Source organism: Protopterus annectens, chromosome 6.part0, assembly GCF_019279795.1.
Source record: "Protopterus annectens isolate FY-2018-M chromosome 6.part0, PAN1.0, whole genome shotgun sequence".
Classification (NCBI taxonomy): domain Eukaryota; kingdom Metazoa; phylum Chordata; order Ceratodontiformes; family Protopteridae; genus Protopterus; species Protopterus annectens.
Window position 1 is genome coordinate 3,417,131 of NC_056737.1, and position 27,891 is coordinate 3,445,021.

The 27,891-nt window shown below is 45.2% G+C and overlaps 1 protein-coding gene across 1 annotated transcript in view; it reads right to left on the reverse strand.

Annotated features, from left to right (window-relative positions):
* Positions 1-27,891, reverse strand: part of CHURC1 (churchill domain containing 1) — a 578,504-nt gene that overhangs the window by 64,829 nt on the left and 485,784 nt on the right. The gene's annotated exons all lie outside the window — the stretch shown is intronic.

Consider the following 27,891-nt stretch of genomic DNA (forward strand, 5'->3'; position numbering starts at 1 on the left):
CCACAAAGTCAAGGCTAGTCTGCAAAGGGGGTAAGAATGTGTGCCCCCCTGTTTGTTTATATACCACATGACCGTGGTGTTGTCTGTCTTTATCAGTAGTTGTCCTGGATGAAGTAGGTCCTTGAAGGCTGTCAGGGCCTTTTGAACAGCTAGCATCTCTTTTTGATTGATATGTAGATGCATTTGGTTTGAGGACCATGTACCCTGAATGCATCTTCCTGCCATGTGGGCCCCCCACGCATAATCTGATTTATCCATTGTTAGTGTCTGCCTGACAGGGGGTAATGTGAATGGCTGTTCCTTGTTCTGGTGACAAGCCTTTGCCCACCATCGAAACTCCTGTTGCAGGCAGGGAATGAGAGTAATCATTGTTTCCAGGCTGTGGCAGTGTTGAGTCCAAACACTTTTTAGGTACCATTGAAGTTTCCTCATATGCAGTCTTGCATATGGTATTAGTACGATGCAGGATGCCATGAAGCCCAAAGCCCTCAGAATTTTTCTTGCAGATAACTGGGCCTTTGTTGCCAACATTTTGAAATAGGTAGTCAGTTGCTTTTGTTTTTCTGGCGTGAGATAAGCCATCTGGGCAGTTGTATTTAAGCTTGCACCCAGGAATATTATCTCTTGAGAGGGTACTAGTTTTGATTTCCTTTCATTGACTGTGTACCCTAGGCATATTAGAAGTCTTTTCACAAATGCCAGATGCTGTAGAAGAATGTCCTTGTTCCCTGCTTGAATTAGACAGTCGTCCAAGTAAGGATATATTTGTATTTCTCTTTGTCTGCAGAATGCAATTACTGGTACCAGGCACTATGTAAAGACCCTGGGCGCAGTAGATAAGCCAAAGGGCAGTGCAGAGAATTGGTAATGCATTGAGCCAGCCTTGAATCGGAGGTATCTTCTGCATGATTGTCTGATTGGGACATGCAGGTATGCCTCTTTTAGGTCTAAAGTCACAAGCCAGGCGTTCTTGCCCAGCATGGGCAGTAGCTGCTGCAAAGTCAACATTTTGAATTTTGGTATATCCAGGAATGTGTTCAGAATAGATAAGTCCAGTATTGGTCTCCAGGCCTTGTCCTTTCTGGGTACCAATAACAGTCTTGAGTAAAATCCTTGTCCCTGCTCTTGCTCTGGTACTTGTTGAATGGCCCCAATGTCCATGAGGAATGAGACTTGTTTTTGTGCCTCTGCCCATTGATTTTTTGGCAGATCTGGCCAGCCGTTTGCCTTTGGCAGGGTATGGAAATGGAACTTGTAGCCTTGTGACACTATATTTAGAACCCACTTGTCCTGGGTTATAATGTGCCAATTTTGAGACAGAAGTCCTAATGTTCCCCCTAAGGGTGCTGCCAGGAGATAAGTGCTTGGTGCTGGCAGGGGAAGTCATTAGGACTGTTTCCTGTATGGTTGTGATTTGTCTTCTCCAACTTTGGAGGTAGAAGCACCCCATTGCTTTGACCTGTATGAACCTTGCGCTTGGGATCTGCCCCTATGAGGTCTGTCTGACACAGGAAAGGACCAATTCTTTGTAGGCCAGTGTCTACTAAACCTAGGTGGCTGTACTTGTAAAAAATATTTGACAGTTTGCATAGATTTAGCTTTGTCCTCCATTTTCTTTAACACCTCTTCTGCCTTAACACCAAACAAAGTATCATGCTTTAAAGGTGTGTCTAATAATTTTACTTTGACATGATCAGGCAGATTTTGTTCCTTTAGCCAAGCATGCCTCCTAATTACAGAACCTGTAACTGCGGTCCTGCAGGAGGCCTCCAAAGAATCAAAACCACATTGCAAAAGATGTTTTCCAACTTGTTCAGCTGCATGCAATAAATCCTGCATTTCCTTGTTTTCTGCACATTCAGAGTTTAACAACATTTTCTGTTTAAGCAATGCCATGACATGTTGCTGATATTTGAGCATATGAAACTGACAGTTTAAGGCCCTTATAGCCCAGGTAGCAGATGGGTAACCCTTTTTTCCCCATCTATCCAGTGCCCTAGAATCTCTGTCAGAAGGGGTAGGGTTTTTTGCAGTGGAAGCCTTAACTCCTTTGGGACCCTGTGAAATAGTCTCTGGGTCTGCAGAAGGGCTTTTAAAAAGGAATTTATGAGAGTCAGGAACCCTGTAATATCTGTCAGGCTTAACAGGAGCTGGAGGTAAGGAGTCAGGGGTAAGACTAGACTCCGAAAACACATCTACAATGTCCAACACAGGTGGAATGGCTAGAGGCCTGTGTTGAGGTAGTAAAAGGAAATCCCTGAGCCTCTTTAGATTCTGAAAAATATTGGCTCTCCCAGTCAAAATGCTCCCTCATGGTATGCAAGGTTTCCCCAAAAGAACAGTCCTCTGGAGGAGAAGATGAAGGTATAGATTCTTTAGCATCAGAATCCTCACAGGGGGGGAAGAGAATATTCCTGATTAGAAGAGGAATCAGAAGACATAGAAACCTGATCTGAAGATTCATAGTCAGTCTCTTGCCTAGGCCTCTTATCAGGAGGGGGATGGGAAACCCTGATCAAGGTAATCAAGTCTTCGGCTATTTTGAGCATCTGTTTTTTGGGCATAGAGGCCTGTCCACATGGCTCTTGAGTTTGTTTCTTTGCTTTAGAAGGTGCTTTAGTCTTTGCCTTTGAAGCTGAAGTCGGTTTAATATAAAGATGTTTAGGTCTGAACACACCCTCAGAAGCCGGTGCCTGCTCAGCTCTAAAGTAGCGGGCGTCAGGGGCTGCGAAAGCACCTCCCTGAGAACCAGCGACTAGCTTAGGAGAAGCTTTGTCGTCGGTTTTGGACCTCGGTTGTTTATCTCTCTCCTTTTCTTTGCGTTTTTTGTGAACTCCAGTAGTCGGATGACTATCCGATGACATTTCTGGATAACTAAACCGGTGTCCAAAATAGTTTAAAGCAAAATCATACCGACGCTTAATAGTGCGTTGGTTAAATCTATCACAAAACCGACAACCAGAAACGTTGTGATCAGGGCCTAGGCAAGGAATACAGTAAGAATGAAAGTCCTTATGAGGTATTTGCTTTCCACAAGAAATACAATTATTTACTTTTTCTGACATCAGTCTGGAGCAAGAAAAAAAGTTTCCCCAACGGGGTACTTAGCTTTATTGAAGACTTCAGATCTGAAATTCGAACACGAAAATCTCAGGAGTCGGCCGACCGGCACTTGTGAACTGCTTCTGCTTCGGGCAGTGCGCGGCAAGAAATATTGAAGAAAATGGCGCTGGCTGCTTCTTTTATACCAATGACGACCTGACGTTAGGGAAGAGGTGACAGCAGCCGACGCAGGACCCAAGACTTTGGAACTCAGGCCAACTGAGGGCAACCTGCCACAGCAGGATTACCCAAATGTAATGACTGCAACAGTGAAACACGAAGAACATCATGCAGCTGACGCCATTACATCAGTTTTTCTTGCTCCAGATGTCAGGTGCGCCCCAAATGGGGAGCAATATATATATATATATATATATATATATATATATATATATATATATATATATGCAAATATATATATATATATATATATATATATATATATATAAATATATATGTATGTGTATATATATATATATAAATATATATATGTGTATATATATATATAAATATATATATATATATAAATATATATGTATGTATGTATATATATATATATATATATATATATATATATATATATATATATATATATATATGTATATACAATATAAAACACAAAACATATACCTCCAAACAAAAGCAAATACACCAAAAAGGTTTTTAAAGATAGTAACAGAAATGAGAGGTATAGTTAGAGAAAAACGGGGCTGGAGGGAGGGTAACCAGGACTGCAACAGTGAATACACTCTAGCATCTACATTTATAGTAAGTGTAACACAACTGTACTATGTTCTTCGCGTTTCACTGTTGCAGTCATTACATTTGGGTAGAATCCCAAAGCTAGGGTTGGGAGGATGGATTTATACAGCATTAGGAGCAGCTATAAGGCCCAGGAGGACAGCAGTGGCAAAGCCTGCTCTGTATTTAGAGAAGAGAGGTAAATGGTAATGTTTGGTGAACGTATGAACTGAGCTCCAGGTAGCAGCTTCTAGAATGTCTCTGGTAGGAATCCCTCTGAGAAAGGCTGCAGAAGTAGATGCAGCCCTGGTGGAATGAGATCTGATCCCCTTGGGGACAGGTTTACCATGATGCATATAGCAGAAACGAATAAAATGGCTTATCCATATGGAAATAGTCTGCTTTGAAATAGCCTTTCCCTCTGCCCCTGCAGCAAATGCCACCAATAGTTGTTCAGATTTTCTTAGAGATTTTGTCCTGTTTAAGTAGAATCTTAGTTGTCTGTGTACATCCAATGAATGCAGAATCCGCTCACCCTTGTTCTGTGGATTTGGGAAGAAAGTTGGAAGATGAATGGTCTGATTAAGGGCCACACTAGATACCACCTTAGGCATAAAGGATAGATTGGTCCTGAGAGCCACCCTGTCCGGGTAAAAAATAACGAAAGGCTCCACTGCCATAAGAGCCTGTAGTTCTGAAATCCTTCTAGCTGAAGTGACTGCTAAAAGAAAAGCTGTTTTCCAAGAGAGAAATTTTAGGTCCGCAGTAGCAGCTGGTTCAAAAGGAGGTACAGCGAGTTTTTCCAAAACAAATATTGAGATCCCATGCAGGAGTTGGTGCTCTCCTGGGAGGTCTTAAATTTTTGGCCCCTCTGAGATACTGCTTTAGCACAGGATGAGAAAAGAGGGGAGGCTCTGTGTTGTAATGAGCTGAAATGGCAGAGGCATGGATTTTTATGGAAGAAAAAGATAGGCCCTTGTGAAGCATCTCAGTTAAGTATTGCAGAATATAAGGAATTTTGGGCATTGCTGTGCTTATGCCTTGTGCTTGGTTCCAGGCACAGAATATTTTCCATTTGTCAGCATAAGATTTTCTAGTACTAGGCCTTCTAGCCTCCAAAATGACATCCATCACAGGTTTGCTGAGAGATGTAAAGGGTGAAATTAGTTGATTAGCCATGCTGCAAGATTCAAAGTTTGGAGTTGAGTGTGCAGAATTTGACAGTTCTGCTGAGACAGTAGGTAAGGTGTCTGAGGCAGGTACCATGGAGGAAGGTGCGACACATTCGCAGGAGCGGGTACTAGTGTTGGCGAGGCCAGTCTGGAGCAATCAGAATCATTTTTGGTTTGTCTTGTCTGACTTTTAGTAGGACTTTGGACAGCAGGGACAGAGGGGGGAAAGGCATAGACTGATAGGTTTTTCCAGCTGAAGGATAGAGCATCCAATTTCCAAGCTTTTTTGTGATGATTCTTGTGAAGAATTTGTCCAACTGACAGTTTTGGGGTGAGGCAAAAAAATCTATGTCTGGGCTCCCCCATTTGCATGTCAACATGTTGAAAATTTGTGGTTCCAGTTTCCATTCATGTGGGTCCATAATATTTCTGCTTAGTTCGTCTGCCAGAGTATTTTGCTTTCCTGGCAGGAACTGAGCTTGTAGATGTTCCTGATAAGTCAAGGCCGTGTTCCACAATGCCATGGCTAGTCTGCAAAGGGGGTAGGAATGTGTACCCCCCTGCTTGTTTATGTACATTACTGTGGTGTGGTCAGTCTATCAGTAGTTGTCCTGGATGAAGGCAGTCCTTGAAGGCTGTCAGAGCATTCTGTACAGCTAGCATCTCTTTCTGATTGATATGTAGGTGCATTTGACTTGGGCTCCATTTGCCCTGAATGCATCTCCTTGCCAGATGCACCCCCCAAGCATAGTCTGATGCGTCTGTAGTCAGGGCTTGGGCGGCAGGGGGTGGAATGAATGACAGTACCTTGTCTTGCTGGCAGGCCTCTGCCCACCATAGGAACTCTAGTTGCAGGCAAGGTATGATAGGAATCATTGTTTGCAGGCTGTAACAATGTTGAATCCATAAGCTTTTTAGGTACCATTGAAGTTTCCTCACATGTAGTCTTGCATATGGAATTAGAAGAATGCAGGAGGCCATGAACCCCAAGGCCTGCAGAATTTGTCTTGCAGATAGCTGGGTTTTTGTGGCCACCTGTTTGAAGGAAGTTATCAATTGAATTTGCTTTTCTGGCATAAGGTAAGTCATCTGGGCAGTTGTAGTCAAGCTTGCACCCAGGAATGTAATTTTTTGAGAGGGTACCAGTTGTGATTTATTTTCATTTATGGTGTACTCAAGACAAGTGAAAACCCTTTTTACAAACGCCAGATGTTTTAGAAGAGTGCCCTTGTTTTCTCCCTGAATTAGACACTCGTCCAGGTATGGATAACATTTGAATATTTCTTTGCCTGCAAAATGCAATTACTGGTGCCAGGCATTTTGTGAAGACCCTGGGTGCAGTAGATAAGCCAAAGGGCAGTGCAGAGAACTGGTAATGTAAGTAGCCCGCTTTGAAGCGGAGGTATCTTCTGCAAGATTTCCTGATTGGGATATGCAGGTAAGCCTCTTTTAAGTCTAGAGTTACCAACCAGGCATCTTTGCCTAGCATAGGTAAGTAACTGTTGAAGAGCCAGCATCTCGACTTTTGGAATGTCCAGAAATGCATTTAGAATGGATAAGTTCAGAATTGGATGCCATGATTTGTCTTTTCTGGGTACCAGGAAAAGTCTTGAATAGAAACCTTGTCCCTTTTCCTTTTCTGGTACTGGTTGAATAGCCCCCATATTCATGAGGGACATAACTTGTTTCTGGGCCTCTGCCCACTGATTTGGAGGCAGATCTGGCCATCCATTTGGGATTGGCAATGTGTGGAAATGAAATCTGTATCCCTGGGATACTATATTTAAAACCCATTTGTCCTGGGTAATCAGTTGCCAGTTTCGTGCATGAAGTGCCAGTTCCCCCCCCCCCCCCAAAGGGGCGGCCAAAAGATAAGTGCTTGGTGATTGCAGTGGAAAGTCATTGAGACTGTTTACCATAGGGAGGTGCCTTGTTGCTTCCAGATTTGGAGGTGGATGCACCCCATTGCTTTGTTCTAAAAGTTCCTTGCGACTGAAACCTGGAGCCATTGGTATGTCTGGGTTTGACATGAGCGGCTCTAGTGGGTACTGGAGAGGACCAGTTCTTAGTAGGCCAGTGCCTACTAAACCTGAATGGCTGCACTTGTAAGAAATCTTTCACAGTTTGCATAGATTTAGCTTTATCCTCCATCTTTTTCAAAACTTCTTCAGCCTTATTACCAAATAGACTGTCCTGTTGTAAAGGAGCATCCAACAATTTTGCTTTAACATGGCCAGGCAGACTTTGCTCCTTGAGCCAAGCATGCCTTCTTACCACAGATCCAGTTACAGCAGCCCTGCAAGAGGCCTCCAAGGAATCAAAACCACATTGCCAAGTATGTTTTCCAATTTGATCAGCTGAATGTAATAACTCCTGCAACTCTATTTTCCACACAGTCAGAAATCATCATCATTTTCTGGTTAAGCAAAACCATGACATGCTGTTGATATTTAAACATATGAAATTGACAGTTTAAAGCCCTGATTGCCAAGGTTGCAGATGTGTAAACCTTCTTACCCCATCTATCCACCACCCTGGAATCTCTATTAAAAGGGATAGGAGTTTTAGCAGTAGAGGCCTTAACGCCCTTGGGACCCTGAAAAATGGTTTCAGGGTCAGCAGTAGGGCTTTTGAAAAGGAATTTGTGGGAGTCAGGAACCCTGTAGTATCTGTCTGGCTTACTAGGAGCCAGAGGCAAGGAATCAGGAGTCGTACTGGATTCTGAGAAATCATCATCAACAATGTCTAGAACAGGAGGTATAGCCAAAGGCCTATGCTGAGGAAGAAGAAGAAAATCCCCAAGTCTCTTTTTAGACTCAGAGAAATCCTGACTCTCCCAGTGGAAGTGTTCCCTTAAGGTATGCAAAGTTTCTCCAAAAGAGAAATCCTCAGGTGGAGAAGCAGAAGGCATGGAGTCTTCTGCATCAGAGTCCTCATTAAGTGGGTATAGATAAATCCTGATCAGAAGAGGAATTAGAGGAAATAGAAACCTGATCTGAAGATTCATAGTCAGTGCGCCTTGCCTAGGCCTCTTAGCAGCAGGGGAATGGGTACCCCTAATCAAGGTAATTAAATCTTCAGCCATTTTGATCATTTGTTTTTTAGGCATCGGAGCCTGTACACGTGGCCCAAGCGTCGGTTTTTTAGACATAGTAGTAGTTTTTGGCCTTAGTTTAGGAGATGGCGTTGGTTTAATATAGAAATCTTTAGGCCTGAAAACACCTTCAAAAGCTAGTGCCTGCTCAGCGGCTCTGGACCCATCTAAGGTAGAGACATCCACTGGTTTAATACTTAAAGTATCTCGCGGCATACTGGACTCCGAATGGGTCTCAGTAGAGGCCTACGAATCAAACGTAGCGGGTATCAGGGGCTGCGAAAGCACCTCACTGAGTACCGGCAAACCGGCGACTGGCTTAGGAGAAGCCTCGTCGTTGGTTTTGGACCTTGACGGTCTGTCTCTGTCTTTTTCTTTGCATTTTTTAGGTATTCCGGTAGTCGGATTGCTAACCGATGACATTTCTGGATACTTAAATCTTGAGCCAAAATATTTAGAAGCAAAAATATACCGACGTTTAATCGTGCGTTGATTAAATTTACCACAAAACCGACAGCAAGGCACGTTGTGGTCAGGGCCTAGGCAAGGAATACAGTACAAATGAAAATCCTTATGAGGTATTTGCTTCCCACAAGTAATGCAATTATTAACTTTTACTGACATCGGTAAGGAGCAAGGAAAAAGTTTCCTCAATGGGGTAACTTAGCTTTTAGTTGACGACTTCGGCTCTGAAACTCGAAAACGAAAATTTCAGGAGTCAGCCGACCGGCACTTGCGAACTGCTTCTGCTTCGGGTACCACGCGGCAAGAAAGACTGATGTAATGGCGTCGGCTGCATGTTTTATACCCCGGACGACCTGACGTCATGGAAGAAGGGACAGCAACCGACGCAGGACCCAAGACTGTTAATCAGACTGACTGAGGGCAACCTGCCAGCAGATTACCCAAATGTAATGACTGCAACAGTGAAACACGAAGAACATCAAGGTTAGCAAAAATTGGGGCACAAGCTGCCCCCACTGCCACCCCACTCACCTGTTTGTAGTATTCCCCTTCAGATTAGGTATAGTTGGTCAACACCAGTTTCAAAAAACCTACTAAGAATCTGATTTCTGTGGGGTAAAAAGGTGGTCTTTGGAGATGGCTTCCTAAAAAAACTCCAGTCCAGTGTCGTGGGGAATGTTGGAAAAAAGATCAATAACATCAACAGTCAAAAATATCACTCCCTCCTTCAAAAAAGAGGGATTCAACTTTCCCAAAAAGTCCCATGAGTCCATCAATATGCGTTGGTATTTGTTCAACAAAGATTTTAATTTCCTGTCTAAATATACTGCCAGTAGATATGTTTTAGACCCCAGGGCTGCTACAATGAGCCAAGTAGGGAGGGTCTTCTACATTTTTGTGCGTATTAGGAATACCAAAAAGTGCGGGAATCAGTGCATCTTTGGTGTATAAAAAAAACCATAGGTTTCTTTTATAATAGTACCCTGAAGTAGTGCATCCTCCAAAAATAAGTCAGTATTTCTGTAAGAAATATTGATCTCATTCCTCAAAGTTATCCTGTACAGACTCTCATCTTGTAATATGCTGAGAATTTTTCCCACATAATCCATGTGAGTAGTGATCCCCCCCCCCCCCCCCCTTTGTCTGGCTTCATTATTCTAATTGACCTGTCATTGGTGAGGCTGTCAAGAAGGTCCCGCTCATCGGTGGTTAAGTTGTGAAAAACCTTTCCTCTGTTCTTCTATAAAAATTAAATTTTTCTTTCACATGCTTTTTGAAAAACTTGTAACACATTGTATATAGTTGGGTTGTTAGTAGTTTTACTTCTTGCAGGCATTTAAACTTGGGACAGTGATGTCTTTGTATAAATAAGACAGGTTCAATTTTCTTACAAACAACTTGAGTTCTAAAATGGTGTTAGCAATATTTCCACCCCGAGACGGTACAAATTTAAACCCTTTTTCAAACAACTTAAAATGTGTTGTGTTAATTTCTATATCAGTATAATTAAAAATGTGAAATCCATTATGTGTCAAGATTTTACCCCCACCCACAACATTAAAAGTTCTGATTTCAGTGATCTGAAGTACTCACGGATATCTCCAAGGACAGACAAAGATGAAGTAAGTAGCTCGTGGAATGTGCTAGTGACCCTCCTAAAGTAAAGACAAGGAGCCAGTGATTCAGGCATGAGTAAATCCTGACTCCCAACAGTCTCAGGTGAGCTGCAAGAAATACCAAGCACTTTCTGAATACCCTGGAAGCTGTGGAGAGACAAAATGGCAATGTCCTGAATTTATAACGGCCAACTCCCATTCACAAGTTTTAAAATCCCCTGGAAGCTTTTGCCACGTTTATGTGCAAGTAGGTGTACTGGACATCTACTGAGCATATCAATCTCCCTCCCACAGAAAAGGAAGGACTGACAGCACTATGACCATCTGGAACTCGCTTTTCCTTATGTGCCGATTTACTGAGCTCCAGCACTGGCCTGAAGTTGTCGGTCTTCTTGGGGACTAAAAAGAACCTGGAATAAACTCCATACCCTATCAGATCTGGTGGGATGGCTCTAGATGTTTTTTATTCTTGTGTACCTCCAGCAATGTCATCTCATTTTGATGGGGTGGCATGTGTGGTACTGGTATTAAAGTTGGCTGAGGAAAAGTTAAAAACACTACTGTATAGCCTCTGGATATAATGTCCATGGCCCATTAGTCTTGTGTGATGGCTAGCCACACTTGTAGACGCAAGGACAGGAAATGGTGTCTGTCTCCAGAGTGGGACAGATGGGCAAGCCTTCAGTGGTGCTGATAGTGCTTCCTGGGAAAGGAACACGGAACCTTTGATTTTGCAGTCCACCTCTGTGTCTAGGGTGGTGGACGTTATAGAAGTCTCCTTGGCTATAGGAGTTTCTGAGTGCTGCTTGTAAGACTGCAGGCAGGATTTTCAATATCAAAACTTGACTGTTGAGGTCAGTAAGCTTTATTGAAACAGCCTAGTGTGTGTTCCTCCCCTCCTGTTCATTTGAGTAATCTCTGCTTCACTATGGATCTAAATAAAAAGGACCCATCAACACAGGTACTGGTGAAGATACCTTAAAGTTCTTTGCAAGTCCACGCAATCCAGGCCAGGATTGCTATCTCATGATAATGTCCGTCTCAGCTATCCTTGTGCTCCACTGGCTACATTGTGAATGAGCTGCAAAGAGAGTGAAGTAATGTTCTGCAGAGTTGCTACCTGTAACTCTCTATTTATGCAGATCTCTCAGACATCTTTTTCAATAAATCAATGGTCTCTGCTGCCAGCTCTTGCTGAAACAAACCATGTGCAGGTAATTAACTGCCCTGATAGCAAATGAACCTAATGTAGAGGTGCATGCTTCTCCATACTGTTTGTTGTACTAAAGTCTCAGTCAGGTGGATGTGCTACTGGAGTCTGTGGTCTTTATTTTTGTGGCTGCCACTACTATATTCAAGTCAACAAGAGGAGCCATTCTATATTGTCTGTCTGCCCTTGGGAGGACAGAGGATCTTGTCCGATTTCCTTGTTATGGGCTCCGCCGTATCTGTTTTTCTGCCAAGCCCTTTCCATGATCAGGTCAATCATGCGGTCAGCTGCATGGGCTACACAAGACACAAGTGGGATAACAGAAAAGACCTCCTGTAGTATATGTCCACCCTTGGGGATCCAGAGTCAAATGGCAAAGATCTCCTCTGTCTCATCAATTACAGGATCTCTCAAAATTTTGAGTCTTTTGCTGGAGATTATGGGGAACCCCCAGATTCATCATTATCTGTATCTGGAGTGGGAGACTCTGCTAGAGAGTCAAGGTGCCGCCTCTTGCTTGGAACAAACTTGGTACACTCAGAGTGATTTGAGAAAGAGTATTATCCTGAAGGGTGGGATGTATGACGGACTTTGAGAGTTGATTTTTGAGGAGATACAGATGATGGGGTGTAAGTTCCAAAATAAGAGGTGTCATTGAGAGAAGCCAAAGCAGAAGGTGAATCTGTATTAACCCTCTGTGTAGAAGAAAGAGTGGTTATCTTCAAGAACTCGAATGTCAAAGCTGAAACTGTTGAGTCATGAGCGACAGATTCAGAAACAGATGGTGTGGAGACCATGGCCCCAACAACCTGCACCAAAGCTGCAACTGGCACTGGAGGGTCAAAGGATGATTACACTGAGAATTGTCGCAAAGGATCAGCACTGAGCCCAGAGTTAAGTCACTGACATCGACACCGCAGTGCCCAATGGCTTCTACAGTCTGTATGAGAAAAGGGCTCTATTCTGATATACAGGGGAAAAGAAGGGTGAGATTTCAAATATCTTAACTCTCACTCTGAGGAGCTGCTCTCCAGTCTCCTTCTTGGGACTGGATCCAGAAGTAGTGGTGAAATCAATGGGAGGTACAGCAGAAGGCGACACTTGAGAGGTCTCAGTGGTAAGCAAGACAAGTTTAACAGGTGAAACTTCTCCCCTGGGTATCTTTGGCAAAGAAGGCTTGTCAGAGTCCCTAGACCTCATCTCATCTAAACTTTTTCCTATTTGTCATCTAATCTATTTTTTTCCTTTCTATTTGTCTTGTTCCCTTTCCTCTGAGAATAGTTATCTTGCTAATAAAAACGTATTTTTGCACTCTTGCAGGGTTCTAGAGCCAAGGTTTCTGCAGATATCAGGTAATCTGCCACCAGGCAGACTATGCATAAACTGTGAATGATCTGAAGAGTGCTCTCATGCCTGCATTTGGTGCACGTTTTGAAACTCAAGGCCTTATCCAGCCTACAGAATTTCAGTAACAATCTAGCCATATTAGTGTTATCACTATATCAGCAATATAATAGGGAATGCTAAAGTGAATTTAGATAAACCTTAGGTAGCTATCTATCAAAACAACACTATGTAGTGCAACCTGCTGAGGCCTAATGTAGGAGAAGGGAGAAATCCAAGTTCTGACTGGAAAATCCTTAAAAACAGTCAACAGTGGAGACAAACTAGTAGGCAGCACCAGCTTATCCACCATCATTATATAGAGATTTCTGTAAAAAAGGCTTAATCTGATGAGTCATCAGCTGAGAGATCTGTGTCTGAACTTTACAAGCAGCAAGACAGACCTGAAGATAGTTGTGTACACTTACCATAAATGTAGATGTTCAAGTATATACTCTGTTGCAGTCATCACCTGTGGGTTATCCCTGCTGTGGTAGCCCTTGGCCAGACCGAATTCCAGAGTCAATGTTTTTGTGTGCCAGCTGCTGTCACCTGTAGAACGACGTCAGGTCACCAGTACTATAAAGCATGGCAGCCAACATCATTACATCAGTTTTTCTTGCCCTAAGCCATCAGAAGCACAACGGAAAAGACAGAAGTGGTCCTGGTGGCTAAGAGCCACCATGGGAAGCATGTGTCCCCCTAGGAGAAGATGTGAAGAGGGGGATGGAGGAAGGGAAACCAAGACTGCAACAGTGAATACACTTTAACATCTACATTTACAGTAAGTGTACACAACTGTACTATGTTCTTCGTGTTTCACTGCTGCACTCACCTGTGGGAGGATTCCCAAAGCTGAGGGAATGGAAGGATAGGTACAGTCCTAGGTAAGAGTCAGGAGGCCCTGCAGAATTGCAGAGGCAAACCCTGCCCTGGAATTAGAAAAGAGAGGTAGGCGGTAATGCTTTGTAAAGGTATGGACAGAGGTTCAGGTGGCCGCTTCCAATATGTCCCTGGTAGGTACTCCCCTGAGGAAGACTGTGGAAGTGGAGGTTGCCCTAGTGGAGTGGGTACAGATCAACTTAGGGATGGGTTTCCCACATAGTCTATAGCAAAAATGGATACAGTGTGAAATCCATTTGGAAATGGTTTGTTTGGAGATTGGCTTCCCCTCTGCCCCTGGGGCAAAGCTTAGAAGAAGCTGGTCAGTTTTTCTGAATGGCTTAGTGCAGTCCAGACAGTATACGAGTTGTCTGTGCATGTCTAGTGAGTGTAGAATTCTTTCCCCCTTGTTTTGAGGGTTGGAGAAGAAGGTGGGAAGGTGTATGGCCTGGTTAAGGGTCACATCAGATACCACCTTGAGCATAAAGGAGGGATTAGTCCTCAGGGTGAGTCTGTCTGCATGGAAAATTATGAAGGGCTCGACAGACATGTGAGCTTGAAGTTCAGAAACCCTTCTGGCTGAGGTGATAGCTAGTAGGAAGGCAGTATTCCAGGAGAGGTATTTCGATTCTGTTGAAGCGGCAGGTTTGAAAGGAGGTAAGGTTAGTTTCTTTAATACATAATTCAGGTCCCAGAGTGGAGTAGGAGGTCTTCTGGAAGGCCTGATGTTAGAAGCCCCTCTGAGGAATTGCTTAATCAAAGGATGAGAGAAGAGGGGTGGGTCTGAATCATAATGGGCAGAGATGGCGGAGGCATGGATTTTAATAGAGGAGAAGGAGAGGCCACTACTGAGCAACTCTAAGTAATCCAGGATGAGAGGGATGGAAGGTTGGGAGGTACTGCCCCCTTTTGATTGTTTCCAGGAGCAGACTCTCTTCCATTTTCCTACACACGATTTTTTTTTTTGTGCTGGGCCTTCTGGCCTCTGTGATGATGTCCAGGACCTGTTTGCTTAACAGTGACTTCTTGTTAGTTTTTAGTGTATGAGCCATGCTGAACGTTTGAGAGTCTGTAGGTCTGGGTGTAGTACCTTCCCCCTCTCCTGGGTCAAGAGGTCTGACCTTAGGGGAAACAGATTCGGGGGCTGTAAGGGGTCAGACTGCATAGTTCATCGGTAGATACTAGGCTATCTGCCCTAGGGCATTTATAAGCCTAGCCAGAGTGTATTTGGCTTCCGCCTCCCTATTAGATTAGCTTACTGTGCCTCTGTAAAGTAGGTCACAGAAGGTACCCTTTTAAGATTAGTTTACTGTGCCTCTGTCTAGCAGGGACACAGAAGAGATCCCAGGGGTGAATTTGCGATTTCTCATCCACGCGTCCAGATTTCGCTTGAATAGGGTCAGCGAGGGGCTATGTCTAACATGAATTGGGATTCTATTCCAGAGTGAGGGGAGCCTCTGGGAAATTAATCTGTCCCTCCAGCATGTCCTATTTATTTTTGTGCTGAGGTTTAGGTCTCTGGAGCGTGTAGCTCTAAGGGACTTGGATTTTTTGAGGTGGAGCATGTCCATTAATTCTGGGTTTGACATGGCTTTGTACGTCAGGCATAGATTGCCTCTAAGTAGGCGGTAAGCAACTGAGTAGAGCTGGAGTTTCTTTAGTCGAGCTGCATAGGACATCTGTTTGTAGCCCATGATCCTCTTGGTGAGGTACTTTTGGGGTCTCTCCAGTTGCTGCAGGTGTCGGGTAAGGTACATCCCAAAAGGGGCATTGTATTCAATTATGGGCCTGATGAGTGACGAGTAGAGGGGCACAACGACCTCAAACCCTTTCGTGATAAGGTGGGCTATATAGAAGGTCTTTCTAACCACTTTGGCAACGTGATTATCAAAGGAGAGATTACCATCTACGTTGGTCCCCAAATCTCTAATTACTTCTTCCATACTTAATGGATTACCACCTATGTGGTAATTTGTGGGCACCTTGCTTTTCCCAAAGGTATGACTATGCACTTTTTAGCATTTAGCTTGAGGCCGTGGCTCTGGCACCAAGCATCTGCCTCTGTGAGACCCTTTTGGAGGATGCTTGTGTCAGCTGGAGATTCGATTATGGCCCCCAGTTTGCAGTCATCTGCCAACTTTATCAGCCATAATCCCCCCGTGTTAGCCTGAACCTCAGAGAAGTATATACCGGACAAGAGAGGTCCCAGAACTGAGCCCTGTGGGACACCATTTGTAACTGGTTTGGATTCGGACATGGCACCTGCGATTCTGACCATGAGGGTTCTATCTCTGAGCCAGTTTGCAACCCATCTTGTGATATAGGCGTTGAAATTTAAGCTGGTAAGCTTATTTATGATGCCCGAGTGGGGTATTGTGTGAAAGGCTTTTGCGAGGTCCAGGTAGGCTGTGTGGACTACCTTGCCCTCATCTATGGCTTTGGTAACTGTTTGAAAGAAATTAACTAGGTTTAAGAGGCAAGATCTGCCCTTAAAGCCGAATTGGGTAGGGTCCAGTGTCTGGAGGCTCCCAATGTCTTTGTTTATGAGTTCCATGATAATACGCTCCATAGCTTTACAGACCAGACTAGTCAGGCTTAAGGGGCGATAGTTTCCGGGGTCCGTTGTGGAACCACCTTTGTGGAGTGGGACCACTGTAGCTGTACGCCATTCTCTGGGTACATATCCTGTAGTAAGGCTAAGTTTGAACAGTGACTTAATGTGAGGGTTCAGTTTTTCTTGGAGCACGTGTAAGACACAGCCTGGGACACCGTCCGGTCCCATAGATGCTGTGTTTTTTGCTTTGGAGAGGGCAGCTTTCACCTGTGCATCTGTGATGTCAGGGAGGTTACATTCAGTTGGGATAGACATTTGCTCCTTTGGGGGTTTGCGCTGAATCTGTCTGCCAGGATGTTGGCTATGTCTGTAGGTTCGGTATATTTTGTACCGTTATGCAACAATTCAGAGCATATCTGGGAGTTTCTGCCCATGTTCTTGACATAACTAAAGAAGGCCTTGTGATCATCTTTAGTGTCTAGGGCAATTTTTCTTTCGAAACTGGCCTTTGATGATTTTATGAGGGATCGAAGTTTCTTGCTAATACTGATCAGAGATGCCTTCCCTTTTTGGGATTTTGCTCCATCATGTAGTAGCTTCTTCCTTCTGTTGTATAGCTTATTTAAGGTCGGGGTCCACCAGACCGGTCTCCTGTTTTTGGAGGAGTGGGTCTTGGTTTTATTTGGGATAGCACGATCCATGCATTCCTGCAGGTGCTCATAGAATGCATTTGTAAAGGATTCTGCGGATTGGGCTGTATTATCCTCTGGCCCAGGGGCTTTGAAGGATTCCACCTCAGTCTTGAGAAGTGCAAAGTTGGCTTTTGAGAAATTCTTTACAGTGATTTCCTTGGCTGGGGGTGGGGACGGGATATGGATGTCCAGGGAAATTTGTTTATGGTCTGATCTTACCAATGAGGGGTTTACCTCTGGTGTGGAACAGAGTCCCCATGTTGGTAATGACCAGGTCCAATATGTTGTTCCCTCTTGTGGGAATGGTGACCAGTTGTTCCATTGCGTTAAGAGTTTATAAATTCAAGGAACCGTTGGGCGAGGGTGTTTGGGCTTGAGTAGTTTTCCCAGTCAATGTTTGGGTAGTTAAAGTCACCCAATAACATAGTGTTTGGAGAGACCTTCATATTCTCCAGTGTTCTCAGGAATGCCAAGTGGGGTTCCTGTAATAGGGAGGGTATTCTGTAGCAGGCTACAAACTGAAAGGCAGTTTTGCCCGCTGTAAGTTGCACATGGAGGTTTTCCGATGCTTTGTGCAGTGCCACTAACCTGGAGGTGTAGGTATCTTTGATGAATATAGATATTCCCCCCTCCTTTTGTGCTTCGGTCCGAGTTTTGGGGCCGAAATGCATGGTATGAGTTGTAACCTGGTAGTGTTGGGGTGCTCTCAGGAGCCTTGAACCAGGTTTCTGTTACTGCACAGACATCAATTTTCTCCATACTGAGGAGAGCCTCGAGTGCGTGCATCTTGAGGTTTAGACTTCTGGCATTGAGTAGCATTACCTTTAGTTTTTTTATCCTTGGGTTGTCTATGGAGGTGGGTTTGTCCTTTGAGCCTTGCCTAAAAAGGCACTATGGGGGTGGCAAGAGCCTTGGCCAGTATACGAATGCCTAAGGGCGACAGGTGCAAGCCATCCCTAGCGAAGCAACGTGGCTTGTCGAGCATGTCATCCCAGGCTGACAGACACTGGATCCCCCTTGAATGACACCAATACTTTAGCCAATTGTTGAAACTGATCATTTTGTGTTTATACTGTGGCATCATTCTTGGTGAGGGCAAGATGCTACTCAAGGTCAGGGTCATAACAGCCTGGGCTACATGGTCAGAGAGCTCCTCTATGTCTCTTTTCATGTAGTCCAGGGAGGTACGTCTCAGGTCATTCACACCAGCATGGACAATGATGGAGTCATACTTGTACTTGCTTTGGAGTGACCTGAGTGCTTGCATTATGTGGCGGATCCTGGCACCCGACAGGCAGCTTACAGTGACCTTCTCCTTGTTCAGTCTGGTGAGCGGGACGTCAGTGTGCCGGACAATAGAGTCCCCTATAACAAGTGTATTTGGTGTGGTGTTTGGCCTTAAGGGCTGTGACTGTGAAGCACACTGATTTTGTGAGATATGTGATTTGTGGGTATTGTTGAGGGGTGGCTGTTGCTTGGATATCTGCTTAGGAGGTCTTTGCTGTTTAGGCAGATTTTTATTTAGAGCCTCAGAGTATGTTTTTGTGTGTTTATGTGTTGGGTATGCAGATGCGATAGGTCTGTGTGAGACTGGATTTGTGGTGTGGGTGGTTACCTTTTCCTCCTGACTGACTGTGCCAGTCTTGGGTTGAGAGAGCTCTGCCTCCAGTTTGGCTGTGTAACTGCATCTCTCACATGTATTAGAGTTTACTGGAAGGAGGAGAGGGTTGTCTGTGTACATAAGGCAATTGTAACATTGCCTCAAAATTCCCAGATTCACCAGCTGGACTGGAGAGTAACCTTGAAACTGACCCTTGGACATACCAGATTAGTATAGGGAACTGGTTTTTTACTGATCAGATTAGGGAAGGAACTGATTTTTCACTTGATCAGGAAGGACCAATCGGGAGCCTAATACTTATGAGAAGTCAAGGAGGGTGTAGTGCTTTAGTTAGTTAGTGTTTCCTTATAAGAGCTGAGCAAGTGCAGGGCTTTAGAAAGAGAATAGAATGATTACTTTGAGAGTTTGAACAGTTCTAGGGGAAAAAGTGAACAGCAGACTTTGGGGAGCCTGGAATAGTTTAAACCTGTTTAGGCGGCGCTGCCCGACGCTGCTCAGTGCACAAAACTGCTCAAAAAGAGAGTTGTAGGGTTTTAAGAGAAAGAGATCAAGGAGTTTAGAATTGACCCAAAATGGCCAATAAAACTACAGCTTATAGGTAGTAACCACTCCTCCAGGGACAGGCAGGCTGTTCAGTGTTAACCACTCCCACTGGTGAACACAGAGACTTCCCTTTAGCCCAAGCCAGCACTGGCCTTCTAGAAACTTCCAAACAGTTCAGAACAGCAAATATGTAACTGAACTTTCTTAACTTTCAGAAAGTGGGGGAAAAGCAAGATTTTTTTTTTTTTTTTTTTTTTTTCTTTTTGTTGTAGTTTAAAGGTAGTAGAGATACACAAGCAGCAAAATAATCACAGCAGTGCAATAAATGACCCCACACTTGAGTGCTAGGCCAAAATCAGGTAAAATGCAGTTTTTAGAGACAAAAACGATTTTAAATTAAGTGCAACACAGGAAATGCAGTAAACAGGCTCTAGATGTGTTCCAAGTACTGTTACTGTTACAGATATAAACTTTAGCAAGCCGGAAAATGCCAAAAAGTAGGCGGCAAAGCAGTAAAACTTAACAAAAAATCAGAAGAAAATACTTAAAAATCACAAAAGTGGCTCCTTTTCTTCTCTCAGCGTTATTGCCCCTTGGTAGGTGCTTCAGCAACAACTAGCAATCCTGAAAAGACCGGGGTACCAATGGTGCCTGGGCTAATCTGGAGCAATGAGGATGGCCTTTGGTCTCTCCTCTCTTATTTTGATTATAACCTTGGGAATAAGGGGCAGAGGAGGGTATGCACACACACAGAGGGAGCTCCAGGGGAAGGTTAAGGCATCCACTTTCCATGCTAGGAGGGGATACTCCCTGGTACAGAAATTGTGCAGCTGGTGGTTGAGGTGTGAGGCAAAGAGGTCCACCTCTCGGGTCCCCCACTCCTGGGTGATTTGCAGAAAGATTTCTCTGTGGAGCTGTCATTCGTGGGGGTCCAGTAAGTTTCTGCTTATGTGGTCTGCCAGTATGTTGTTGATCCCTGGTAAGTATTGGGCAATTACATGTAGCCCCCTGGAGGTTGGCTGTAAGCCACAAAATCATGGCTAATCTGCACATGGGGTAAGATTGGGTACCCCCCCCCCCCCGTAGCCCCATGGAGGTTGGCTGTAAGCCACAAAATCATGGCTAATCTGCACATGGGGTAAGATTGGGTACCCCCCCCCCGCTTGTTGATGTACCACATTACTGTGCTGTTGTCTGTCTTTATAAGGAGGACCCTGGCCTGAGATGGGGCTGGAAGGAAATCGGAGTGTTTTACACTGCATCATTTCTTTCTGGTTGATGTGCAAGTGAAGTTACTGGGCATTCCAGGGGACCTTGGGTACACCTGCCTGCTAGGTGAGCTCCCCAAGCTATGTCTGAGGCATCAGTGGTGACTGTCTGGCCGGAAGGGTGGAGGATGAAGGGAAGACCCTTGTTTATGGCATAGGCCTCTGCCCACCAGAGGAATTCGTCCCTTATGCAAGGGATCAGTGGGAGAGTGGTCTCTAGGGACTGAGAGTGCTGACACCAAAGGTTCTTTAAGTACCACTGAAGTTTTCTCATGTGAAGCCTGGCAAGAGGCATGAGAAGGATGCAAGATACCATGTATCCCAGGGCTTGCAGGAACTTCCTTACAGTGAGGGGAGTTCTGGAGGCCAGCTGGGAGAAGTAGAGAGGCAGGAAGCTCTGCTTTTCTGGAGACAGGAAAGCCATTGGGGTTGCTGTGTCTAGCACAGCTCCCAGGAAAACAATTTTCTGGGTGGGGTTTTGCTTCGATTTTTTCTCGTTAATGGTGAACCCCTAGGGAAGTTATGAGTTTTTTGATGAAGAGAAGATCCTGGAGCAGCTTTTCTTTGCTGTTAGCCTGAATGAGGCTGTCGTCTAGGTAAGGGTAAATCTGTATATTTCTCCGTCTGCAGAATGCTATAGCCAGGGCCAAGCATTTGGTGAATACTCTGGGAGCAGTAGAGAAGCCAGGGCCAAGCATTTGGTGAATACTCTGGGAGCAGTAGAGAAGCCAAAGGGCAGTGCAGAGAACTGAAAGTAATGATTGCCTGCTCTGAAGTGAAGGAATTTTCTGCACGATTCCCTGATGGAGATGTGGAGGGAGGCATCTTTTAGGTCTAGTGTCACCAGCCAGGCATTTTGTGTGAGCATAGGCAGGAGCCGCTGCAAGGTTAGCATTTTGAATCTGGGGACCACCAAGGAGGTGTTCAGTTTGGACAGATCCAGGATGGGGCACCAAGTGCCGTCTTTTCTTGGAACAAGGAATAGTCTGGAGTAAAAACCTTTTCCTGTTTGATCCGGAGGGACAGGTTCTACTGCACCCTGGGATATTAGTGTTTTTACCTGTTTTAATGCCTCTGCTCACTGGTTGGGGGGGGGGGGTCTGGGTACCCACTTGGAATTGGGAGTTCGCTGAAGGAGAATCTGTATCCCTGAGAAATTATTTTCAATACCCATTGGTCCTTGGTTATAGAAACCCAATTGTCCTTGAAAAGGGTGAGCCTTCCTCCTAGTTTTAGATGATTGAACGGAGGGCAGAGGGGGGAGGAAGAGTCATTGTGAGTGCTTACCATAGAAGCTTGGCTTAGAACTCCCTGTCTTAGAGGTGGAAGTGGTCCATTATTTGCTTCTTTGCTGGCCCTGGGATAGGGGCCTGGATGTCCTGTCCCTGAGGGGCTTACTTTGGCCCTGTCTGCTGGGTGCACGGAATGCCCATTGCTTAGAGGCTAAGTTCCTGCCGAATCTGGGCAATTGAACTTGAAAGAAATCTTTTACTGTTTGCATAGATTTTGCTTTGTCTTCAGTCTTTTTAAGCACCTCTTCTGCTTTTTCCCCAAACAGGAGTTCCTTATCTAGGGATGCATCAATAAGTTTAGATTTGACATCAATAAGTTTAGCTTCTAGGGCATCATATCCACATTGTAAAGAGTACTGGGCCACTTGACAAGCAGAGTGTAGTAATTCTGCCAACTGTTTTGAGTTGGCACTGTCAGGAGAGGTAGCAATCTTCTGTTTTAATTGTTCCAAATTGTGTTGTTGATATTTTAACATATGGAACTGACAATTATGTGCTCTGACAATTAAGGTTGCAGAGGTGTATACTTTCTTATCCCATCTCTCCAGAGCTCTGGAGTCTTTGTCAGAAGTAAGAGGATTCTTGGCAGAACTAGTCTTAGCTCCTTTGGGTCAATGTGCAATGACCTCAGGGTCTGCAGCAGGGTTTCTGTACAGGTATTTGTGAGAATCTGGTACTCTGTAGTACCTGCCAAGTTTAGCTGGAGCAGAAGGCAGGGCATCAGGGGCTAAACTGGATTCAAGGAAAACATCATCCACCACTTCTAGAATAGGTGAGATGGCCAGCGGTCTGTGCTGGGGCAGGTACAGAAACTCTCTAAGTCGTTTTTTGACACTGGGTAGTCCTGAGATTCCCATTGAAAATGTTCCCTGAGGGAGTGAAGGGTTTCCCCGAAGGAGAGGTCCTCTGAAGGGGAGGCAGAGGGGATGGATTCCTCTGCATCTGAATCCTCAAACAGTTACGGGCTGTTGTTCCTCTTCAAAGGCAGACTAATCAGATTCCTCAGACTCTTGGTTTGTCATAATTTCTGGAGAAGGAAGCCTTTTCCTTTTTGGAGTCAGGGCTTGAGTACCTCAGATAAGGGAGATGAGATCTTCCACCATTTTAATCATTTGAGTTTGGGGTGGGGGAGCAGTAGCAAGATGGTGGCTAGAAGCAAACTGCCTAGGAGTGGCCTGGCTTCAAGCCCTAACAGAATCCGTCGGTCTCTGAGAAACGGTAGTCGGAAGAAAAGACGTCATTTTTTGCCTAGAATCGGTAGTGTGAACGGCCTCCTTGGAAGCCGGTGTCTGCGCTAACCAAGGCAGAGACAGCCAAGGGCGTGGAAGACTAAGTGGATTTCTGTAGCATACCGGACTCCGAAAGGGTCTTGGCAGAGGCCTGCGTAGAAAGCAAGTCTGGCAGAGGCTGCGAAAGCGCCTCACTGAATTCCAGAGAACTGATGACTTGCTTAGCTGTAGCATCGTCAGAAGGCTTAGCCTTATGTGGCCTGTCTCTATCTTTACGTTTTCTCAGAATATCAGTGGATTGTTGGCTGATGGACGCCATATCGGAATTCGAAGATGGAATACGAAAATAACTGTCTACAAAAAACAGCTCTACGGTGAATGGTTCTCGCATTAAAGAGGGCACAAAACCAGCAACGAGGGATGTCGTGGTCTGGGCCTAAAGAACTGATGCAGTAAGAATGAAAGTCTCAGTGTGGGATTTGCTTTCCACAGGTGAGACAATTGGTAACTTTTTCGGCCATCGGTTAAAGCAAGAAAAAAGGGTCCCCAATGAGATACTTAACTTTAGACGTTTTCTGCTGAAATTCGACTTCTGGTAGCAACCGACTGGCACTCATGCCAACTGCTTCTGCTACGGGTTCCACGGCAAGAAAGACTGATGTAATGACGTCGGCTGCCTTGCTTTACAGTACTGACTATCTGATGTCAGACTACAGGCGACAGTAGCCGGCACACAAAAACATTGACTCTGGTATTCAGGCCGGCCGAGGGCTACCACAGCAGGGATAACCCACAGGTGATGACTGCAACAGTGAAACATGAAGAACATTGTTGGAGCTAGGGGAGAACATGAGCCTTGGGAGTTAGTACAACCAGTGGCATCAGCTGCAGGACCCCTTTTTGGATTGCTTCCCTGGTAACAAGTAATAAAGGGGATCCCAAGGCAGAGGACTGAAACAGCTGAGGGGTACATTCACTGAGGCATAACACAACACTGATTTCTAACACTCTGACATGTACTTGAGGATCATGGACATAAAGGGTTCCTGACCCCTTCCTTTGGCAGAGAGGTAGAATCTCTATAATTTAGATAGATGAAATTTTTTTGTACTTAGATTCCTAACCTCCCCTATGACAACAACCACAACCTCACAAAACTTTTAGTTATGTACTTACCATAACTTCGGATGTATGGGATCCATCTCGTCTACATTCATAACAGATGGGTTCGGAGCCGATCCATCGGCTCCGACTCGGCAACTAATACACTAGCACGAAGTCTCTCATTGGCTGGGCTACTCCCTATCCCAGGATGCACTACACCTGCTTCCCCAGATCTTGTTTGTTTGCTTTCATACATCCACGCAAACACAGAAAAACTAGTAGTCACTATAACCAACTAAAGTTCTTCAAGAAAGATCACCAAAAAGGGACTACAGCTCCTCTAAATCCGAATGGAAGGGGGAAGGAGGGTGGGTACTTATGAATGTAGGCGAGATGGATCCCATACATCCGAAGTTATGGTAAGTACATAACTAAAAGATGTAATGGGATCCTATCTCGCCTACATTCATAACAGATGGGACAGCGTCCTAGCACCTAAATCCCGGTGGCTCATTGGAAAACACTCCTGAGAACTGTGGAACCAAAGGAAGCCCTGCCTCGAGAAACCACATCCAATTTGTAATGAGAAATGAAAGTGTGCGGAGAATTCCAGGTTGCCACAGCACAAATATCATCTATTGATAATTTGGAGTGAAAAGCTACAGAAGTAGCCATTGCCCTGGTAGAATGAGCCTTGACTGGAAAGGGAAGCTCTTTGTTAGCCTGTGAATAAATAAAAATGATACAATCTTTAATCCATTTAGCTATGGAGGTTTTTCTTACTGGTTGACCCAATTTGTTCATTGCAAAGGAAACAAACAATTGATTTGATTTCCGCGTGTGAGCGGTTCTAGTCAAGTAAAAACGCAGTTGTCTATGTACGTCCAATTGATGCAAGGTATATTCTGCGTTATTAGAGAATTCTGGGAAAAACACAGGGAGTTCTATAGATTGTTGAATACAGAAAGAGGAGGCCACCTTTGGTATAAAGGAAGGGTTTAATTTCAATGAAACTCTATGCTTGTGAAAAATCAAATAGGGAGGATCAGAACAAAGAGCTTGAAGTTCTGAAACTCGCCTGGCAGAAGTTATGGCCACTAAAAAGGCCGTTTTCCAAGACAGAAATTTTAAATCACAGGTAGCAGCTGGTTGAAAGGACGGGCAGTTAGGGCAGCAAGAACCATATTCAAGTCCCAAGGGGGAACAGGATGAGATAATGGAGGCCTAAGGAGCCACACACCTTTAAGAAAAGCCTTACAAAGTTTGTGAGACATCAATGAAGGTTCAAATGAGGCATGAAAATTAGAGATCGCTAGCTGAACCTTAATGGTAGAAACTGAAGAGCCCAACTGAAAAAGGGAGGCCAGAAAATTCAGAACCTCCGATACTGGTGCAGTGAGAGGGTCTATACCCCGTTCCTGAGCCCAGAAGGCAAACCTTCTCCATTTGCTGGAATAAAGTTTGATAGTGGAAGGTTTATGAGAAGAAGACAATATGTGGACCACGTCCGGAGAAAGAACATTGTCTCGGACTAAGGATGGAAGTGGAGTAACCATGCTGCCAACTTCAAGGACCCGAGAGACGGGTGAAGCCGTCCTGACTGATGAGTCAGCAGGTCTGGCACCGGATCCAGAAACCATGGACCTTCTATCGCATGCCTCTGTAGGAAAGGGAACCAAACTTGACGAGGCCAGTGCGGGGCAATCAAAATCATCTCGCTCTCCAGGTAAATGGCCTTCTGTATCACCCTCGGTAGGAGGGGAAATGGGGGGAAGGCGTAGAGAAGACCGGGGGGCCAAATGTGGGTCAGAGCGTCCCTGGGAATCTGTCCCTGAGAAGGGAACAGCGTGAAGAACTCTCTGCATTTCACATTGTGAGGGCTGGCAAACAGGTCGCAGCAAGGGAGACCCCATCTGTCGAAGATTTTCGCAGTTACTCCCTGGTTGAGGGACCACTCGTGGGGTAAAAGAATGGTCCTGCTTAATCTGTCCGCAATCACATTGGATTTCCCCGGTATGTGCATTGCCATTAGAAAGCGGTTGGTAGCTACCGCCCAGTGCCAAAGTCTCATGGCTTCTCTGCACAGTGGGTAAGACCTGGTTCCACCTTGCTTGTTTATGTACCACACCACCGAAATGTTGTCGGATAGGATAGCAATCGGGCCTTGTGGGAGAGCGTGATGGAGAGCTTGGAGTACCAAGAGTACCGCTCTCATCTCCAGGACATTGATATGCAAATGCGTTTCCTGGATCTGCCATGTGCCTTGGACCGACCTGTCCAGGTAATGACCCCCCCACCCTACCTGGGAGGCGTCCGTAGTCACAGTGGCAATGGGACGTTGAGGTATAAAGGGTCACCCCTGGTCGAGATTGGATTGGAGAAGCCACCAACGCAGATCTCGACGGCAACTTTCTGTGATCATGATTAAATGGTTCAAGGGAAGTTCCTGATAAGACCATTGAACCGACAGTAGCCATTGTAAAATTCGCATGTGAAGTCTGGCCAAGGGAACTAAAAGTATGGTTGACGCCATCGAACCCAACAGTTGTAGAATCTGATGGGCCGGGGCTCTTAGTAGGGGAAGACAGGATTTGACTTGATCTTGTAAGACCTGAATTCTTGCTGCCAGTAAAAAGGCGCGCATTCTTTTTGTGTCTAAGTCTGCGCCTATAAAAGTAATACGCTGAGATGGCTGTAGTACAGATTTTTGCAAATTGAACGTAATCCCTAAGAAACGGCCCAAGGTGAACGTGGCGCTGAGCGCCTGGAATAGTAGGTGGCAGTAAGGAGCCAGTCATCTAGATATGGAAACACTTGGAATCCCAGACTTCTCAGGTGAGCAGTTACCACTGACAGACACTTGGTGAACACCGTGGGGGCTGTGGTGAGACCAAAGGGCAGTGCTCGGAATTGGAAATGACTGACTCCGAGGCGGAAGCGTAAGTGTCTCCTGGACTCTTGAGCTATCGGAATGTGATAGTAAGCGTCCTGGAGATCTATGGAGCACATCCATGCATCTTTTTCCAGCAAAGGAAGAATAGATTGAAGAGTGACCATTCGGAATTTGGACTTTTTTACAAAACGATTCAATGAACTGAGGTCCAAAATGGGCCTGAAGTCCCCTGTCTTTTTTGGTACCAAAAATAATCTTGAGTAAGTTCCTAATCCGATCTGGTCGATGGGGACAGGCTGGATGGCTCCTTTTTCTAGCAGCTTTGAAACCTCTAATGCTGCCTGATCCCGCTGACTGGGTGGTACATCCGGGATTTCCCTTAAAGAAGGGGGGGGTTTGTTGAAGGGGATGATGTATCCTCCGGTAATAATGCGAAGCACCCACTGATCGCTTGTTATGGATTGCCAAGCTTGTGGGTGCGCCAATCGACCCCGACTGGCTCCGGAGATGCACAGTCGGGCAACAACTCAGGGACGCTGGTTGTATGAAGAACCACGAAAGGAATCACGGTCTCCAGAGTTACGGGGGCCTCTGCCACCTCTGGGGCGGCGTCTTCCAGAATTTCCCCCCCCCTGCCTCTGGAGGGGGAATCACTGGGTGGAGTAGGGAAAGACTTCTGAGATTTTCTAAACCACATTTTCCCTCCTCTCTGAGCCTTGGGGTAAGGCCTAGAAGGAGCGGAAAATCGGGCCCCAACGGCAGTCAAAGTCTTGCCCTCCTGCTCGCACCGAGTTAGTGTGTCCTTCACCTTGGGTCCAAATAAAGATGACCCATCAAAGGGGCGTGAAGGAAGACTTGAAGGCCTCCGCAAACGAACACAAGCATAACCAGGCGTGTCTCCTGAGGGCAACGCCTGTTCCCGCTGCTCTACTCGCCCCTTCGGCCGCATAGGAAATGAGCCTCATGGACGAGTTAACAATAGAAAAGAGGGTAGTCATCTGGGCGCCAACAGTCGGGGCCAGCGCCTCAG